Source organism: Callithrix jacchus, chromosome X, assembly GCF_049354715.1.
Source record: "Callithrix jacchus isolate 240 chromosome X, calJac240_pri, whole genome shotgun sequence".
NCBI classification, from domain to species: domain Eukaryota; kingdom Metazoa; phylum Chordata; class Mammalia; order Primates; family Cebidae; genus Callithrix; species Callithrix jacchus.
The window spans coordinates 108,637,554-108,658,109 of record NC_133524.1 but is presented as its reverse complement, the minus strand read 5'-3'; the positions used below and the strand labels follow the sequence as shown (position 1 = coordinate 108,658,109).

Below are 20,556 nucleotides of genomic sequence, written 5' to 3'. Positions count from 1 at the left end.
GAAATACAGTATCCTCCCCAACACTATCTTTTTTTGCTTTGTTTCAATGCACTTGATTTTACATTTTATGCATAAAACACTCATTAGACTTCTTCCTTTATTTGCTTTTTAAAAATTATTACTCCCCACCAATAAAATGTAGATGCCAGAATCCAGAAATCTGTTCAAAGTAAAATTTTCTATTACCAAGAATAGTGTTTGGTACCTAGCAGGTAGGAGTAGGAATGGGAGAAGACAACAAGTTTAGCTTTAGATGTGATGATTTGGGGGAACATCCAAGCTGGGATGTCCAGCAAGAAGTTATGTAGTAGAGTCTGGAGCTTGGACCAACCTGGAGCTATATAATTGAAAGTTATAAGTATAGAGATGATGTTTAAAGCCACGAGGCTGAATGAGATAACTTAGATAGGAGTATTATACAGTGAAAAAGATGAGGACCCAGGACTCGGTCATGGCAATTACCAATGTTGAAGACTTGTATAATGAATACCATCCATTTTTAGTTTTCCTTCGGCCTCTCCCAATTCTCCCTTTGATTATTGAATGTCCATTTCCTGTAGGGTTGCCTTGATTTGGGAGGACACTGAATTAAAAAAAGGCAATACTTCTATGTATGCAAAATAAAACCCACCTTCAGAGGGAAATTCTTTCTGAATATTCTAAGGGATAAGCCATATTTTAAAAGGATTCATCTATTGAAAATATGTCTGAACAATTTTTATTATGGTTCATGATTTACAGTTGCTTAAGAAATCTATTAATACAACTGTTACTGGGAATTCCACTAAAATTAAAAAGCCAGGCACATGTCACTGTAACCACTGGATTATCCTTAGACTTCATTTAGTCTGCTTCATGTACTTGTTCTGTCTTCTTTTTAACTAGAGCACATTTGAGAAAGCCTAGAATAAGCTAAACCACTTCTCACTCTTCAGTGTCAGGAATCCAGCTAGAGGGAGATCCAAAGATACAAGCTCCCCAAAATGGTTATTCAACTTTGATAAACAAATATATTCTGATCACCTGGCATGTTTACTGAGCCATTGTTTTTAGAGGAATGAAAGCACTAATATCAGCCATGTAGCCAGTTGGGCTTAGGTTGTAAGAACAATAACAAACTAGGAGCCTTTAACTCTGCTGGACGTTTTGAGAAAATGTCCTTTAAATTATTAAGGGTCCATTTGTCTCCACCTGAGAGTGAACAAAGTGTCAGATTAATTTTCAACGGTTAAGAATTAAGGCTCTACAGTAGCTCTGGGATGAGAATAGGCAAATTGAAACATACTACATTGATGACACCTGGGACAATATGCTTTTTGTCAGAGGAACAATGAGTTGTCAAGAATTAAGCAATGTGAGCAGAGGACTCATAGAGGCCTGGCTGCCAGGTGCTTGTGAGTCATGCCCTAAAGAAAAAATGGATGAGGTGTACCTTCCAGTTATAGAATGATTGCAACCTGACCAATGCAAAGATTCCTTTGGGCCACACGCAACTACCCAAGGCCATAGAATGGTACTTGGGCTTTTCATAGTTTAGAGAACCTTGACTGCTGGCCCCCAAATTTAGCATGAGCAGAGAAGAGGTGGTTTGTTGAAGGTTATAACCACCTGAGAAGTTGGAATGAGAAAGTTCAGGAGGAATAAAAAATAATATTCCCTTATCTTTGGATTCTGCTTTTTCATTATATAGAATATGGTACAGTTGGTGAAACTGAGGCACATGGAGAGTTAAGTGACTTACCCATAGTCACAGAACCAGTAAATGAGAAAACTGGGATTTCAATCCAAATAATACTTTTTTTTCACATATATTACATCAAATATTTGTATTTTTAAATTTCATTTTTTGAAGAATTCTTCTGCCAAATACCTGCCCAGAAGCTAAATAGATATAAAATACATATCATATATATCAATTTTATACATATATGTATATATAATAAAAGTAAAGGTGATCTAGTTGAAAGGGATGTTCTAAAGCTCTATGAATTCGGTCTCAATTACTTTTCCCACTCCCTACCTCAGCCACTCTTTGGATCCTGAGGCATCAGTATTAACCTCTAGGGTTTTGGAAAATAAAATAAATAAATAAATAAATAAAACAAAATATGGCATTATTTCATTTGAGGATGTGTGTACCTTTTTAGGTAGATGCTAGTTCGGTAGAGAATTAAGATTGGAAATAAGGGTCAAGCTCTGGAAAAGATACGGTCACAAGAGTAGGTTATGAGATGTCTGCAAGCAAGAGTGACAAAAAAGGAGTCAGAGTAGGCTTGGCATAATAAAAATATGAGAAATTGGGGCCAGGACCGGAGCTCAGTGGAGAAAGGCATAGGGAAGGCATAGCAAAATTAATTAAATATTAATAGATATAAAGCAAAAGGGGCATTTTATTTACTCTATTTGGAGATAGTTGTGGTCTCCTAGATATCTCTACTGTTAATGGAGAGGAGGCTTGCTATAGCACCTTTGTGTCTTTATTCTCAGCAGCTGTATTTGTATCTATTCAATAATCCTCTGATCCTGTTGGAGTTACTATATCCCTGTGGGGTAGTTTGGGTCTCCTCTGCAGAGTTAAGCTACCATTCTGACTTAAAATGAGTTATACTCTTGATTTTCTTTGTTGCCTCTTTACCAGTCTTTCTCTCTGCGATTTCTTGATCTCTCTGGCACTTATGCTGGAAGAGAGAACTTCTGGCTCATAGCATGATAGTAGACACAGACACAAATGCTCTTAATATATCCATTTGACAGGTGAGAAAACTGATGTCCAAAAAAAGTGAATGAGTTGTTCAAAGTGATACAACATTCAGTAGCAGCATAGATACTTGAATTAAAGTTTCCTGATTCCTAGGTGATCCTTACTTAAGAAAACCCTACCTCAAACCAATATTTTACTCATAAATGATAAGAGTAAAGCATTCTAGGAACCAAAACATATTTTCTCAAAGAGAAAACCCTTTCTACATGGTTGTTTTAGATTAAATCCATAAGCCAGAATCTCTTACCAAAACCTGAACTTTAACCCAGAACCAAATACTTAAGTTTCCAAACTCCAATATAGGTTGTTTCTTTAATCATGACCCCAACAGTTATTCATTTTTATTCAAAAATTATCAAAGTTTCACAAATACCTGTTATAATAAACCAACTAATTCTACACAGTATTTAGGTCAAATAGTAGTCTATATATATTTCTCTTTCACCCAATTTCTCCTTCCCATTAAGAAAACATCTTCAAATATTAATATTTTCCCTGTCAATAAACTACCCCAAAATAAAATGAGAAAACTATCTGATTTACAATAGGTATAAAAAAAGACTTATGAATAAATTTAACCAAGGAGATGAAAGATCTGTTCACTAAAAACTATAAAACACTAATGAAAGAAATCGAAGAAAACACAAATAAAAGAAGAGATATCCATGTCCATGGATTAGAAGAATTAATATTTTTAAAATGTCTATACTACTCAAAGTTATCTGCAGATTCAATGCTTATTCTATAAAAATTCCCATAGCGATTTTCACTGAAATGGAAAACACAATCCTAAAATTTATATGGAACCACAAAAAACCCCAAGTAGCCAAAGCAATCTTGAGCAAAAGAACAACACTGTAAGTATTACACTACCAGACTTCAAATTACAGAACAAGGCTATAGTAATCAAAGCAGCATGATACTGACATAAAAATAAACATATCAACCAATGGAATAGAATGGAAGGCCCAGATATAAATTTATGCATTTATGGTCAATTGATTTTCAACAAAGATGCCAAGAGCACACAATGGAAAAAGGGCAGTCCTCCAATAAATGGTGTTGAGACAAGTGGATATCTCCATGAAGAAGAATGAAATTACACTCTTGTCTCACACCATCTACAAAAATCAAGTCAAAGTGGACTAACGACCTAAATGTGAGACCTAAAACAGCAAAACTATTAGAGGATACAAGCTCCATGATGTTGGTTTAAGATACAATATTTTGGATATGAACCTGAAAGCACAAGAAATAAAAGCAAAAACACACAAGTGAGATTATATCAAACTAAAAACTTCTCCACAGTGAAGGAAACAATCAACAGAGTGAAGAGACAATTTATGAAATGGGAAAAAATATTTGTAAACCATGTACCTGATAAGTGATTAATAGTAAAAATATATAAGGAATTCAACCCAATAGTAAGCAAACAAATAACTCAATTTTAAAAATGAATAAAGTACCTAAATAGATATTTCTCAAAAGAAGACATATATATGGCCAACGGGTATATGAAACAATGCTCAAAATGACTAATCATTGGAGAAATGCAAATTAAAACCACAATATCACCTCAACACCTGTTAGCATGGCTATTGTAATAACGGTGAAAGACAACAAATGCTGCTGAGAATATGGGGAATGGGGTATTTTTATACACTGTTGGTAGAAATGTAAATTAGTAGAGTCACTTTGGATAACTGTATGGAGGTTACTTAAAAAATTAAAAGTAGAACTCCTGTATCATCCAAATGTCCCACTATTGGGCATATGTGCAAAGGAAACAAAATCAGTATATCAAAATTATATCTGGACAAAGACATGTTCATTGAAGTATTATTCACAACAGCCAAATATGAAATTAATCTGTGTTCATCAATGGATGAATGGATTTTTAAAATGTGCAGCATATATACACTGAAATACTATTCAGCCCTATAAAAGAAGAAAATCCTGTCATTTGTGACAACATAGATGACCCTGGAAGATGTTACATTAAGCAAAATAAGCCATGCACAGAAAGACAAATACCACTTGACCAATCTCATATGTTGAACCCATAAAAGTACAGATAGAATGATAGTTAACAGAGGTTGGAGAAATGCTTCAGGAGATGTTGGTCAAAAAACACAAAATTTCATTTAGATAGGATAAACAAATGTAAGAAATCTATTATAAAAATACAGTGACCATAGTTAATAACAATGCATTCTATTCTTGCAAATTACAAAGGGAATTGATTTTGTGTTGTCACCACAAGATGATAAGTATGTGAGGTAATGCATATATTAGTTAGCTCAATTTTGCTATCCCAAAATGTATACATAATTCAAAGCAATGTGTTGTACATGATAAATATATGCAATATTTATTTGTCACTGAAAAACAAATAAAATAAGTTAAATATATTGACTCTGATTCTTTTTTTTTCCTACTTTTATTTTAGGGCTGGATACGGTGGCTCACACCTGTAATCCCAGCATTTTGGAAGGCCAAGGAGGGAGGATTGATTGTGGCCAGAAGCTTAAGGCCAGCCTGGGCAACATGGTGAGACTGACCTTATCTCTACAAAATATAAAAATAAATTAGACAGGTATGGTGGCACATTCCTGTGGTCCCAGCTACTGCTTGAGTCTGGGAGGATTGCTTGAGTCTGGGAGGTCCAGGCTGCAGTGAGCCATGATCATACCACTGCACTCCAGCCTGGGTGACAAAGTGAGATGCCATTTCAAAAAAACAAAGAAAGAAAAACAAACAAAAACGTGTTCCTTAGATTCAGTGCATACATGTGCAGGTTTGTTACCTATGTATATTGCATAATGCTAAGGTTTGGGTTATGAATGATTCCATCAGCCAAGTAATGAGCATAGTGTCCAACAGTTAGTTTTTCAATCCTTCCCTACTCTCTTCCTTCCTCTTCTAGTAGTTTCAAGTGTCTACTTTTCCCATCTTTACGTTCATGAGTACCCAGTGTTCAGCTCCCAATTACAAGTGAGAACATGCAATGTTTGGATTTCTGTTCCTGTGCTAATTCACTTAGGATAATGACTCTGATTCTTTCGATGCATATCTCTATATCTCCAAATTTACGTGTTTGTATTGCTGACTCATAGATTTTCAATTTTAGACAGTATCTATTGATTTGCCAGATTGGAAGATGAAGATTTGCCATTTTTTTACCTACCCTCAAAAACATGTGTATTTTCCATCTCTTCAAAACCTCAGTATAATTGGTTTAAATCAGTGTTTTTACATTATGTGGGCAATGTAGTAATCTTTGATTACTTTAACATTGCTACACAAGTTTGTATTTTCCCTGCAATTAATCATTATCTGCATTTTTTCTTTGCTTACTGTAGCACATACTTATCATTAATTCAACCCCAAATTTTCTCCAGTTGTCAAAATCTACTGAAGATTTTGCGTCAATTATTGAATTAATGTCCAATTCATGGAGAAGTTTATCTTCGAATCTTCTGTTCAACAATCTGGACAAGTTGTCCTCTCTGCCTTAGTGCACTGTGTTACATTGATTTCTCCCTTTAGCTTCAACCTGGAGATTCCTCTGGCATCTCTCCTATGTTTCAGCTCCTGTTTCATTTATTACATCCTATTTTAAATTAACTTCCTCATTTTGGTAGAATATCTCCTTCAGTAGCTACTAGAGAAAGTGTGTATGGAAAGAAATTATTCTGAGATCTTTTGCTCTATAAATATAATTATTCTGCTGTTCAAGATCATACTTCATTAATAATTTGGGTTGCTAAGTCAGAAATATTTTTTCTTCAGATTTAAAAACATAGCTCTATTTTCTATTGCCTTCTTTTTTCTCTGTTAAATCATTCCATTCTTCTATGCTTAATATGTCGCCTTACCCTACCCCATCCCAAAAGCCTGTAAGATCTTCTATTTGTACCTAATATTATAAAATTTCATAATAGTGTGCCATTCTGTGGGCCCATTTTCATTCATTGTGCTGGGCACTAATTTGGCCCTTTAAATATGGAAACTCATATTCTTCAACATAATACTTTTTCTTGTTTTATTTTATTGGTGATTTCTTCCTTCACATTTTATCTGTTCTCTCATTTTAAATTTTCTATTGTCTACATGTTGGAACTACTTAATTAGTCCTTTAGTTTTCTTATTGTTTTTCTCCCTTATTTTCTATCTTTTGTCTTTGCTCTACTTTCTGTGAGATTTCCATAACTTTATCTTCCAATCCTTTCACTCATTTTTGCTGGTATGTTTTAAATTTTCAAAGGTTTCATTGCTGCTGTTCTCTGAATGCTCTGTTTTCTTCTTTCAAAATCATCCTTTTCTCATTTCATGAATTCAATGCAATTTTTAGCTCTCTAAAGTTATTTACAGTAGTATTCTCTGGGAGGAGGAAACTTTATTATCCTTGTATAGCCTCTGTTCCCTCCATGTTGCCTTTAACTGTTTCTTTGTTTTGATCTGTCTTTCAAGTTAGAAGCTTTCATCATATCCTTATTATACTTCCTTCTCTGCTCATATATAGACTAGCTAAAAAGCTGATTTGAAATTCTTAAAGCATGAATGGGATTCTTGACTGAGAACTTCACTATAGCTACTGTAGTCATATGTCTTGGTATTACCAGGACAGTCCCAGGTTACACTTATTTTTTAATAATAACTAATAAAGCTTCCTTTTACTAAAAAATGTCCCATTTTTTAGGATAAATTATGTGGTTATTTTAAATACAAAGTGATCTTCCTGGACCATTTGTTAGAAAATTCAGATGTCAGTATCTCTAGGTTTTTCTTCTTTGAGTGGTCAAATTTCCCAGGGAATAATCTTTCAATTTCCCACCTAGAGATAAAGGTCTGACTGCCTTTACAAACTGCCAATGTATAAAGTTCAAAAATTAAAAACATGATTCTTATATACAAATCTAGGGTCAAATAGATTCAAATAATATTTTAAAAGGTAGATATTATTTATAATCATTTAAAAAGAAATTTTAAAGTAAGATTGTTAGGTTATATACATGACTGGTGAATGTCCAATAAGACAAAACCAATAATCTTCAGAGTTATCTTTCCTAATGGAAAAAATTATTTATATATCTCTTTGGTAAAATCTTCAAGTAAACAGAAATCTTCACCGAGTTTAAGATAAAATAGTAAGTAAAGTCAAATAGAGATATATTTCCCTGAACAATTAAATCATCCTTGGATGGGCTTATTAAAAATGCTGCACATTTTTATCCTTATTTCAACGTTTGGATCCATTTTCTGGACAGAGTCTAGAAGGAAGAAAAGGCTGGGATTTCGGTATTCAGGTATCATTTTATTTAATCCCATGTTCCTTATGATATTCAAGCTGTCAGCTGTTTATGCCATTCCACAGACCAGATACCCTCTGTTTTATCATCTCTACAGAATAAATCTCTTGTTTTCTGCTGAGGTAGAGGGGCAGCCTCCTGAAAGTATGGAGTAAGTGAGCACTTCCAGGGATTTACTTCTTAAACAGCTTTCAATACATCTTCCTTATCATAGCTTCCACTTTATCCCCAGTTTCAGAGGTAGAAGATGTCTCCAATTGTGAGCCTTTTGATGATTCTGCAGGTTGAATCAGGTTGGCTCTCAGCTTTCCCCACGGACTGTTCAAAATTCATCTTTCTTAGGTTTGCTAATTCAGTAAACCTTGATCTACTTGCTTTCCATCTTCCAAAACATTGCTCTTGTATTCCCTTCAGTTCTCCCCATCCTTTCGGGCTTTATATCTTTTTAAAAAATCATTTGATTGTAGTTTAGAGGCATTTCAGGTTTGATTATCTCTCTAATTTCAATATCTTTGGGTCTTTCCTTTTAAAGTGCCCAGATATCCTAGAGAACGTGATTCTAATCCGCCAGCGGGATAAAAATCTGGTTGCCAACATTTTGATAACTGAGTATGATAAGAAAGCAGGAGGTTTCTGACTTCAGTATGCATAGATTCATTCAATCCTCCTAGTTTTAGTACAGCTCCCTTGATGTCATCTGTATTACATCAGAAGCTTTCACTGGACACAGACATGGGGGGAACTCTCGGAATGAAATTAGGTATATATGTTTAATTCACCAGCATCTTGAGCCCCAAAGTCTTATTTTTTATTTCTTTATTAACAAAATCTACAGAGATAATCATAAGAAATGCTCAATGCTCAAACTATTGACTTTGACAAAACTAAATGTCTGTTTTGTGAAACTGAACATCTTATTCATTTCCATACCACAAAATAAGCACAATTAGGGACCTATTGAGTATATGCAAAAAACATAGAATAGTACCTAGTACTTAGTAAGGTTAATTATTTTTTACTACTATCTGAAAACAAATGACTAGTTTAATAGTTTCATTTTAATGAATTGATGAGCTACACTAGCAGACCCCTATCCCAAGTATGTTAAAATACCAATCTATTTTCATTTGCTTTTCACTGTATATTACAATCAATTCAATAAATCATAGATGCAGTCACCTTAATTTGGTCTTTGAGTCTTTCTACTGTATGCCCTCTATGCTATGCTACCTACCTGGTAGCACACTTGGAGAGAACCATTGCATCCAGGTAATTTCCCACTCTGAGAGTAGAAAGATGTTCTGAGGTCAAATTAATTTAAGTGTTAAGACAGAGTTAAACACATTTCCTTATTACAGACCATTTACAGCTTTTAACAGACTAATGGGGAGAATAACTCTCTAAGAAGAAAATATAGCATGCTCTATTTCCCAAACTTTTTGACAATGCACACTGGGTTGCTTTTGTTTTTGTTTTTGTTTTGTCTTTTCTTTTGTTTCTACTCTTGGGAGAATCCCATGAGACTAATTACACATAACACACTTCAGGAAAGGCTTCATTAAAAAAATACATACTGCCATCTTGGTGGATTTTCAACATCAATCTCTTGTTCATGTTCCCTTTCACTTTTCCCCCAAGCAAAAACAATTAAATTTACAGACACATCTTAGCAAAAAATATGATGGAAGCTGTCAAAAGGTTGAGTGGTCTGAATAAATGCTCCTTCCTTACATTGAAAGCCAAATGTAGGGGAAAGAAAAGCCATGGAGACAAATGAATGGAGACCTTAAAGACCTTCTGAAAAGTGACAGGAAGAAAAAAAATGGCTAGGTACGCTTGGAAATCAACTACTGAGGCTGCCAAATACTCCCCAGAGAGAAAAACAGCAAAATGAGTTTGTTTACTCTTAACAAAAAAAAAAAAGTGGGGGATGGAGTCTTGCTCAGTCATATAGGCTGGAGTACAGTGATGGGATCATAGCACACTGTAGCCTTGAACTCCTGGACTCAAGCAACCCTCTCACCTTAACCTCCTGAGTAGCTAGGACCACAGGTGCGTATCACCACATCTGGCTAATCTTTACATTTTTTATTCAGACAGGGTCTCTCTGTTGTCCAGGCTGTTCTCAAGCTCCTGGCCTCAAGCAATCTGTCTGCCTTGGCCTCCCAAAGTGCTAGGATTACAGGCATGAGCCACCACATCAGGCCAGGTGTTTTTTCTTTTTAACACCAGTTTATTTTGTTTTTCCTTCCAACAATCTGGTGAAATTGATACTAGTTTTCTCCTCATTTTACCAGCATTATTGATACACAGAAAATTTAAGTAACTCATGTAAGGTTACATAGTCAGAACATTTCAGAACTTGTATTTGAACCCTTTCATTTCCCTTCATAGCTGGTGCTCTTTAACACTACATTGAGTTACCTTTCAGAGAAGACAAGAGATGGTAAAAGAGTCCACCATCACAATTCCTGGGAAAGGACAACAGTTAACTCTAAGGCCAGTTCAATGGTAATTTCACTGGCACACTCCCCATTTTAACCACAACACCTCTTCCCCTAGAGGGAGGCCCAGAACTTTATTCAGTTCTGTGGCTTGTTCTCACATGTGAATATGGTGATTGCAAGATTTTTTTTTACCCTGCTGTCAGCTAGCTGCTACACTGGAAAAACAAAAATAAAAACAAAACAGAAAAAAATGAGATCAAACTAAAATATTAGCATACTGCAGATAATGGCTCAATGAGACAGTATAACGTGGCAATTAACCCGTAGATGCTGACGCCAAACTGCTTGGGTTTGAATCTTGGCTTTTTCACTTATTAGGTGTATGATCTTGGTAAATTCCCTATTTCTCTGTGGCTGTGGCTCAGTTTTATTGTCTATAAAGTGGGGATAATAATAGCATGCTTCTCATGAGATATTTTGGGGACTAAATGAGTTAATATATGTAAAGCACTTAGAACAGGATCTGGCTCATGATATGTGCTTTGCTAGTTTTAGTTATAATCATTATCCCCCATTAGGACTATTCTTATTTGATTATGAGAAATTTCTAGAGCTAAAGAAGTAAATCCCAAAAAGCAGACTTTAATATTGCAACACTCTAAAAGAAAGCAGAAAAATAAGGATTAAACTGAAAGTCAAGACCATGTGCAAAAGGAGCCCCTGACCAAGTACTGTCAAGTGGTTAAGACCCTAGGATCTTTTCTTCCTGCTGGTGTCCTGCCTTTTGAGCTCTACTCTATAATTGTGGGTATGACCTATGAGTCTTTTACAACGCCACCTACCTCTGTTCTTTTGTGTTCCTAACCTTTCTTCCTGTTTGATTCTTAGTTTCATACTTGTTTGGCATAGCTGACCTTTCTCAGTCAGAAAGTTTGCTCTTCTTTTTTTTCACCAGTAGCGTTTTGCCCTTTAAAGTAGAAGTTTGTGTTATTGCTATTTTAAAATACTGCCTAAGTTTTTAAATTAAGCACTGCAAATCTCCTAAAGTGTTTATAACATGGGCTTGGAACAGACTGCTTACTTCTAATGGGAACACAGATTTCCACAGGAAATAACAAGACATCCTCCCCTGAAATTTCCCTTCAGCTTCTTGAACTCAATATAGCTCACATCCAATTCACCTTCCTTTCCAGACCAGCTCTCCTCTCTTCCAATTCTCTTATGGTGTACCACATTTGAATTACTGTCCTGCAAAAAGCAGGCCTTACTGTATAGAGCAGTAGTTAAGAAGATACAGGTCTTTAGAGTCAGACCGACCTGATTGGAGTTATTCACTAGTGGTGTGATCATAGACACATTACTAACTGGAATTTAATTTATCTGAGCCTCAATTTGCCTTTCTATAAAATGGGGATAATACTATACTAATACCAACCTCATAGAGTGTTTGAGGATTAAATGAGTTAAAGCATATAAAACCTTCAACATAGTACCTGGCACATAATAGTGGCTAACATTTACTGAGATTTGCTATGTGCCAGGCAGCATTTTAGCATTCTTTACACGTATTTACTTATGTTATGCTCATAATAATTCTGTGACATAATTACCATTATTATCCTCATTTTGCAAAGGAGAAAATTCAGGCATAGAAAGGTTAAGTTACTTGCTCAAGGTCACAGAGCACAATTGGTATTCAAGTCAAGGCAGCTTAGCTCCAGAAGTTATGCTCTTATCTTATCCACTCCACTCTGCTACCTTCCATGCAGTTTGCACTCAGAACTGTCAGCACCACTTTCAACAAATGATGGAACTTACTAAATGCTTGCTACTTGCCAGACTCTGTGCTGAAATCTTTGCATGCATGATGTTCATTAATCCTCAGCCCTATGAGATATGCATGTTTCACCTCCTTCTATAGATGACGAAACTGAAGCATAGAGAGACAAAGAAACTTGTTCAAAGTGACCCAGCTAGGAAGTGACAGAGTCAGATTCTAATCTCAGATATGTATGACTTTACATGGTGCTACAATTCACCTTCCTAAAAGTTCTTTCTTCATGTAATGGAAAAGAACATTCTTGTTTTGACAGTTATTGTGAAATTTGTTATAGCCTGATGGTGACTGTCCACACAAGTTGAAAATCACTTTGTTAAACAGAAGACTTCTTTCACCATGAGATTTCATCTTGGTATAGAAATGCTAAAGTGGCACACTTAGGCCAGGGAGAGTGTCACCATAATTCTCTTAATTGCAAAAATGACTTTTAGAGTCTAATTAGCCACATGGACACTATAAGACAAAAGTCTAGGAACAAAGTCTAGATCTTAATATCTTAATTTTATTTAATTGCCCCAGCTTAAAATTGAGTCTTTACAAAGACTACATGGTATGTGAAATGGACATTCTATACTATTAAGTAAGCAAAAAGAATACAAAATCGATCATGCCATACTTCTCAAAAGCTCTGCAGACTTGAAGTGAATATGTTTAGACTGACATTCAAGGGCCTCCATATTCACAGCCCAGCCTACCTCCCAACGTGAACCCCACAATCCAGTCAAACTTTTCTACTTACTGCTACCGAGTATACCTTCTGCAATTCCTGCCTCTTGCTTTCCTCTCCTCCATGTCCAGTCATCCAGACTCAGCTTAGGATCCACTGCGCAGACAAATCCTAGCTCACAATGACCCTTTTGTCTCACATGTGTCACTCAGTTTGTTTCCATAAAGCAAAAATTGTTACATGTAATTGTCCATTTAGGGTAGGCCTACCAAAATAACTATTTAACCCATTATATGCTTAAATTATATTAAAATGTCTCTATCACTACGATTTTTAAATTGCTGAATAACTGAAAATCTTTGAGGAAATGTTGGCTAATGAGTACGGTTTCAGTTACGCATGCAGGGTGAACAAGTTCTGCACATCTATTGCATGGCATGATGACTATAGTTAACAATACAGTATTGTACACTTAAAATTTGCTAAGAGAGATCTTAAATGTTCTCACTACACACAAAACGGTAACTATATGAGGTGATGGATATATTAATTAGCTTGATTGTGGTAATCATTTCACAATGTATATGCATATGAAAACATCACATTGTTACATTTTAAAATAACCAAAAGAGTATAATGGATTGTTTGTAACACAAAGAAAGGATAAATGCTTGAGGTGACAGATACCCTATTTACCTTTATGTGATTATTATGCATTATCTGCTTCTATCAAAATATCTCATGCAACCCATGAATATATATACCTACTATGTACACATAAAAATTCAAAATAAATTGTTTTTTAAAAAAACTAAATAAGAAAACACATCATATTGTATAATTTACAAACATACAATTTTTACTGGTTAATTATACCTCCATAAAGACAAATTTTAAAAATAACTGAGAGTCTTGTCTCTAAAACAATATTACAAACTCCTCAAGGGTAGGAATCATGTATGCTTTCCTTTTTTTTTAATTGTTCAGAGCTTTCACACTCAGTTCTAGGTACACAAGAGGTTTTTATTAAATGATTAAGATGAACAAGGTAGCATTATGTGCAAACATCTAAAAAGCACAGGCAAAAGCAATTAATTATAAGAATGAGTAGGTCTTGGAACAAAGTATGCAGCTCACTTTCGGCAATTTGGTCTATATCCCTTTGTGCCAGATCTTCAACATATTCAAACTGTCAGTGATTTATTTGCTTATCTTGCTTTTTTCAAAAGATTGATCTCAAAAGCTCAGGCTTTCAGCCATTTTTCAGTCATTGCTAATCTCACACTCTGTCTTATATATGAATCGCTTGATCTTCCCACTTTATCTGTTTGTCTCTGAAAGCCCTCTTGTTTTCTTTAATCCCATTGGAGTATCAGCTTAGTGCCCATTGTGCTGTTCTTACCTCTTTCCTGCAAACCCTAACTGATATGGACCACTGTTGTTCCATTCTGTTTTCTTGCTGTCTCCAGAACCAAATCTTTCACAGCAGTTCCACATCTTAGAGTGGAGACCTCATTGGCTCTTGACTGTGTTTCATTATCCCTCAGGAACTATGATGTCTAACAGGCACAGCTGGCCTAGGCATCAGTTACCTCTATGTTACTGAATGGTCTTAAAGAGAAGTCCATTGCCCTTGAAATGCCTCTTCTTTACAGCCTGTGGCAGTAAAAAAGCAGCATTTCACATTACTCACTTCTCTAGGTTAAGGCTTGAGACAGCCTCCTTTACTTTGGATGCATCCTCCTTCCTCCAAACTCCTTTTCCCTCCTAGGCACCAAGCATCATCATGCCACCTCCTAATTTTCAACCCATTTCTGTCCTAATTCTCAGTGATTGCCACAGGCCTAGGGGCACTGAAAAGAGAATGAAATAATAGGCTAATTCGGTTATAGCAACTGGAACCATTGCCCAAAGTTCACATCCTCCATTTTTCTTAACAAACTTTACTTTTCCTACATCTCCCTCCTTAGGGATCCTGCTGGGTAATGCTACTGACATAAAAATAAATATGAGACAGTCATAAAGACTAGTATTAAAGTATCCTGCTTCTCATTATGTTAATCCAAATGTCATTTGTTATCAATAGAGTTGGAAAACAGATAGCCAGCTACGTGACTATATTTTTAACTAATTAAGATTATGTGGGTTTTCCAAGTTTGTAGAAAGCACTTTGTTTAATCCGTTAGTAATTTTTAAAACAATATTTCAAACTAGTCATGCCACATAAGAAGACTTTAAAGTGCCTGGCCGATTATGTTGATTCCTTCACTTTCCAACTGGTAGATATGACCTCAATGGATGTGACGGAACTTCACCTAAAGGTGAAATTTCCCGACAGAGAGTTTTGCCAGGGGTTAGAAAAAGGGGACTTGATTAGACCATAAGAGGAAAGGGGTGAGTCCTTTCTTAGGATGCTGCCAATAAATTGACTTGAATGATATTATAAATGATACTACCGATCAATCTAATTATCCTTCTCCATAATTAATCCTGCCCATGCCACAAAGCTGTGAACAATTATGTTTTTCCATGGAGGGAACACCATGCTTCAACATTACTGCAATGTGTGTATAGAAATGAATTGGACAATAAGAGGGAGAGAAAAGTGAGCTCCAGAGTTCAAATGATTATAACTGATGCTGAGATGATTGGTTCAGTACACTTGATTGGAAAATGAATTGTCCTGAGGATTGAGATCAAAGAAAGGCACCTAAGTGAAAAAAAAAAATGCCAGAGTATGTTTTACATCTGTATCTGGAAGGTGGGCTTTCAAGGCAAGAGACCTGTGGTCAGGCCCAGTCTTTATCAAGCCTGTGACCGTAAAAAATATTTAAATTGACCAAACCTCAGTTTCTTCAACTGAAAAATAGGCATAAAATTATCTGCTTTACAGCATTGTGATAAGTAATAAATTACAAAATGGATATCAAGAATTTGGTCCATTTTATAAGTATTAATTATTAACATAATACATAAAATAATAACGTAAAAAGTGTTATTTTCTCCTCTTTTTTTATCCTGATATCAAGTGTGATTTGGAGCAAAAAGTTTTAGAAATTTGAGCTGTCAGAGCAAGAGGAAACTAAAAACTGTAAAAACTGCCTTCAGTTTCACAGATGAGAAAACAAAAGTTCAGAAAAGTTGAGTTTGGTTTACTAGGCTGATTTGTAAAATGGGAATGGGCTATGAATTCATATTTTAATATTCTGAGAAAATCTATAAATCACTCTGCATTACTCACTCCTATTCAGCTAAGGGACATGAAAAGGAGATACTCCTTATCCCATCTTTTCATAGATTTTATACTAAAGCCAGCTGACAGTTTAAATGGACAATTATCTATCTGTAGCCTACAACTTTCAGAGCTATTTGTGGAGGCAATTTCCTAAGCAGCTCTCAGAATTAGAATATGGTTATATTGAAATGGAGACAATAGATCCTAGGGGTGCAGAGACAAGAAATGTCATGGAGATGGTACTTAGAAAAATTGAAACTCTGCATTCAAATGGCAGGAAGGAGTGGGAGGATACCGCCAGAGTTTAGAGCTTCAATGACTCAAAAAATGATTATGCTATTAACGGATATTTGGAAGTCTAGAACAGGAGTAGATTTGCAGTAGAGGTAGAAAAGATAATGAACTCATTTAGTACATGTGTTTGAGGTACCAGTGGAATATTCAGGCAGTGATGCCCAGCGGGAAGACTTACAGCTAGCCTTTTTAGAATCTGTGTGTGCATATCTAACATGATGCTCTCTTCAGATAGACAGAGCCCTGAACACAAGACTTAGTGGACAGACAGATAGTACCTGTGTGTGAAGAAAAAAACACCTCTTTATCCAGTTTGATACAGGCTGGTACAGGGCTTGGTGAGCAGAGCACCAGCTGGATTATACCTCCCACTTCACCCAGAACCTTTTGCAATTGCTCTCCTAGTAACTAGCTGGAGATGTGGTGTGTAGTTTAGTAAGAGATATCTGGGTTGAAAATAGAGATTTGCTTGTCCTGAGCTTATAAGTGAGAGTTCAGTACGCCTAAGAGAGTATATATAAAATAAAAATATATACAAGAATTGCTTTAAGGGCATGCATATTGTGAAGGTTTCAGAAAGTTGTTTATCATACATTCATGTTTTGGTTCTTTCATTCACTGAGAGAACAAACCATGTGGATACATGGGGGAAGATCCTTCTAGGCAGAGGTAAGAAGGGAGAAAGCCCTTAGGCAGGAATATAACTGGCATGTTATAAAACGAGTCAGGAGATCAATGTGGTTAGAACACAGTAAGAAAAAGAAGAGAGTCATTGGAGATAAAGTCAGAGTATATAAAGGATGGGGATTGATGCCAGATTAGGTAGGATCTTGCAGGTCATTTTAAAGTCTTTGGATTTTCATCTGAGAGAAATAGCAGCAATGGAGGGTTATAAGCAGAGGGATGACATGACATGACTTATGTTTCAAAATGTTCATTTATGCTTTTGTGTCGAGAACAGAATATAGGACAATAGAACAGAAACAGAGAGTCTAGTAATAAGGGTATTGCAATAATCCAAACATGTCATCATGTTGCCTGGACCAGCATCATGGCAATAAAAATAATGAGAAATAGTTGAATTTTGGATATATGTTGAAGGTAATGCTAACATAACTTCCCCTATGAATTGGATGTGGAGAGAGATAAATCGGGTGGGATGGGAAAATGAGGGGGAAGGAAGAGAGAGTGAGAACAGATCCAAGGATGAAAGTGGAATTGCCATTAACTAAGATGGGAGAGAATATAGGAGAAACACGTTTGGAGCTGAAGATCAGGAATTCCATTTTGGAAGTATGAGTCTGCAAACTAGAGAAGAGTTTTGGGCCAAGGATATAAACTTGGTGTCATCATTATATAGTTAATATTCAACACCATGAATCTGGATGAGGTTACCAAGGGACTGAGTACAAATAAAATAGAAGACTGTGAGATGGAGCCATGGAGATCACAGAGATTAGAGGACAGAGGGAGGAAAAGCAATCAGCAAAGGACACTGAGAAGGAACAACAAGTAAGATAGGAGAAGAACCAGAGAGTGAAGAGTCTTGAAAGTCAAGTGAAGATAGTATTTGAGAAAGCATGTTAACTGTGTTCATTGCTCCTGATAGGTCTAGAAAGATAAGGAATAGGAATTGGTTACTTAAAGTAACAAAGTGGAAGTCATTAGTGACTTCTACAAAGAACAGTTTTGATGGAGTGATGGAGGCAAAAGCCTAATTTGAGTGGGCTCAAAATTGGGGACAATAAGTAGAGAACTCCTTTGAAAAGTTTTGTTAAGAAGGGAACCAGAGAAATGAGGCCATACATGTAGGGCAAGTGGGGTCAATGGAAGGTTTCTTTAAGATATGAGTGATAACAGTATGTTTATATAGTTCTGGGAATGAACCAGTAGTGCTCCACTGAAGCAGGAGGTTAAGAGAAAAATTGCTAAAGCAGTATCTTTGAGTAACCTAGAGGTATTGGGAGATAGTGCACAAATGGAGGAGTTGGCCTTAGATAGGAGCAGTGATGGCTCTTTCATAGTAATATGGGAGAAGAGAAAAAATATGGGTACATTCATAGGTAGATGGGTAGAAATACAAGTGTTTAGTAGGTACTTGGCAGGTCATTTCTTCCCCATCAAACAGAATGACTGTCATAACTATGGGTAGTGATAGATGTATTAATTACATTGATTGTAGGAATCAGTACACAATGTATATGTATGTAAAATCATGATGTGTACCTTGAATATGTGCAATTTTTATTTGTCAATTAAATATTTTAAAATAAACAAAAGGAAGAGAGAAGAGTTTATGGAGTCACCTTACTTTTTTGTCCAGAGAAAGGGAACTAATAGTGGGTGTGGTTGCTGGACCAGAAAGTCTCCCTGATGGATGGACTTGATTTATTCAATGAAATAAAAGGCTCAGGCATCCCGAAACAGTGATGGAAGAGATGGCAGAGTAAGATTCATAACAGTTAAGTGTCTGGCCCAGACAATGGTGCCCTGGAGAGAATATGAGGGAAAATAAAACTGACTGCTACTACTACTAGTAATAATATTTGCAAAGCTCCTATTCTCTAGACAAAAAGAGTAAGGTGACTCCCTAAACTCCTCTCTCATTTTGTTTATTTTAAAATATTTAATTGAGAAATAAAAATTGCACATTCAAGGTACACATCATGATTTTACATACATGTACATTGTGTACTGATTCCTACAATCAATGTAATTAATATGTCTGTCACCATGTATAGTTATCATTTTGTATGTCTGTGTGTGAGGGAGGGGTGAAGACACTTAAAATTTACTCTCTTATAAAATTTAAGTAAACCATAGAATATTATTAACTATAGTTACCCTGATGTACATTAGACCCTCAAAACTAGTCAGCCATAAAAAAGAAGGAAATCCTGCCATTTGCAACAAGATGAGTAAACTTGGAGAACATTCTGCTAAGTAAAATAAGTCAGACACAGAAAGACCAACACTGCATGACCTACCTTATACATAGAATCTAAAAAAGTTGAGCATATGGAAGCAAAGAGTAAAACAGGGTTAGTCAGGGGCTGGGAGTTAGAAGAAATGAGGGGACATTGCTCTTTCCTTTGAATTCTTTGAAGTCCTCTTCTACCAGTTTCTCTCCTTTTCTGGACATTTATCCCTGATCATTTTCCAGCCATTCATCCAGATTCTCTTGCTCTGCTCAAACCTCAAATTGCGTTGTACTCCAAGATTCTCACCTTAGCCTCCCTAAGTGATCACCTCTGAACCTGACACCTCAGAACCCTATGCTTCTCGCTACGACTGAATTTACTCATTTAGTGCTTATTTTATAATTGTCTTTCAACTAGTCTGCCTTGAGAGCAGAGCCCATGCCTCATTCATTCTTATATTCTCATTGCTTTGCACAGTCCCTGGTATGTTATGGATATTCTATAGATATTTGTTTCATCAATAAATTTAAGTCAAGGTTCAATTGTAGTCATGCCTTACCAAATCGTAAGTCCTCAAAGATCAGGGGCCAGAGTTACAATTTATGCGTTAAATCAAATAACCACTCAGTGTTTCTGAAAGAGACTGGATACACCCTTTAGCTTGCCTATGATTCAAAGCAAAGTTGCATATCTAAAATTAGGTATTCATGGGTTTCTTTATGCTCTTGAGGCCCAGACTGAAAAACAAAAATGTCTGAGAGTGTGCTTAGATTCAACACAAGGTATGTAACAAAATGTATAGGTATAGCAGGATTGAGGGAAGAAGGATGGTGCTTAAATAAATGAGAAAGGGGAGGCCTTATGTGTATATGCCCATTTTCTGCAGCCTTGCGGATAGTCATTTGCATGGATCTATAAAGTTAGTAACACTGATAACAGGGTATAACAAAGATGGTGATTTTGTTAATTTGACTATTAGTGTATTCAAGTTTGGCTTTAAAGAAAATTGCCTTTAGCAAACCAACCCTCCCATTTTAAAACCATCATCAATACTCTGTGGTAATATTTCCTCAATATAA

The 20,556-nt window shown here is 35.8% G+C and overlaps 1 protein-coding gene across 3 annotated transcripts in view; it reads right to left on the bottom strand.

Moving 5' to 3' along the window:
* Positions 1–20,556, bottom strand: part of RTL4 (retrotransposon Gag like 4) — a 357,671-nt gene that overhangs the window by 155,413 nt on the left and 181,702 nt on the right. For 2 of the 3 annotated variants that reach the window (XM_054250851.2, XM_078363590.1), the window contains exon 1: positions 13,100–13,185. The exons of the other annotated variant lie outside the window; for it this stretch is intronic. The gene's annotated coding sequence lies outside the window, so the exon portion shown is untranslated. Of the gene's footprint in view, positions 1–13,099; positions 13,186–20,556 lie in introns of those variants that run through there. 3 annotated transcript variants of the gene reach the window in all.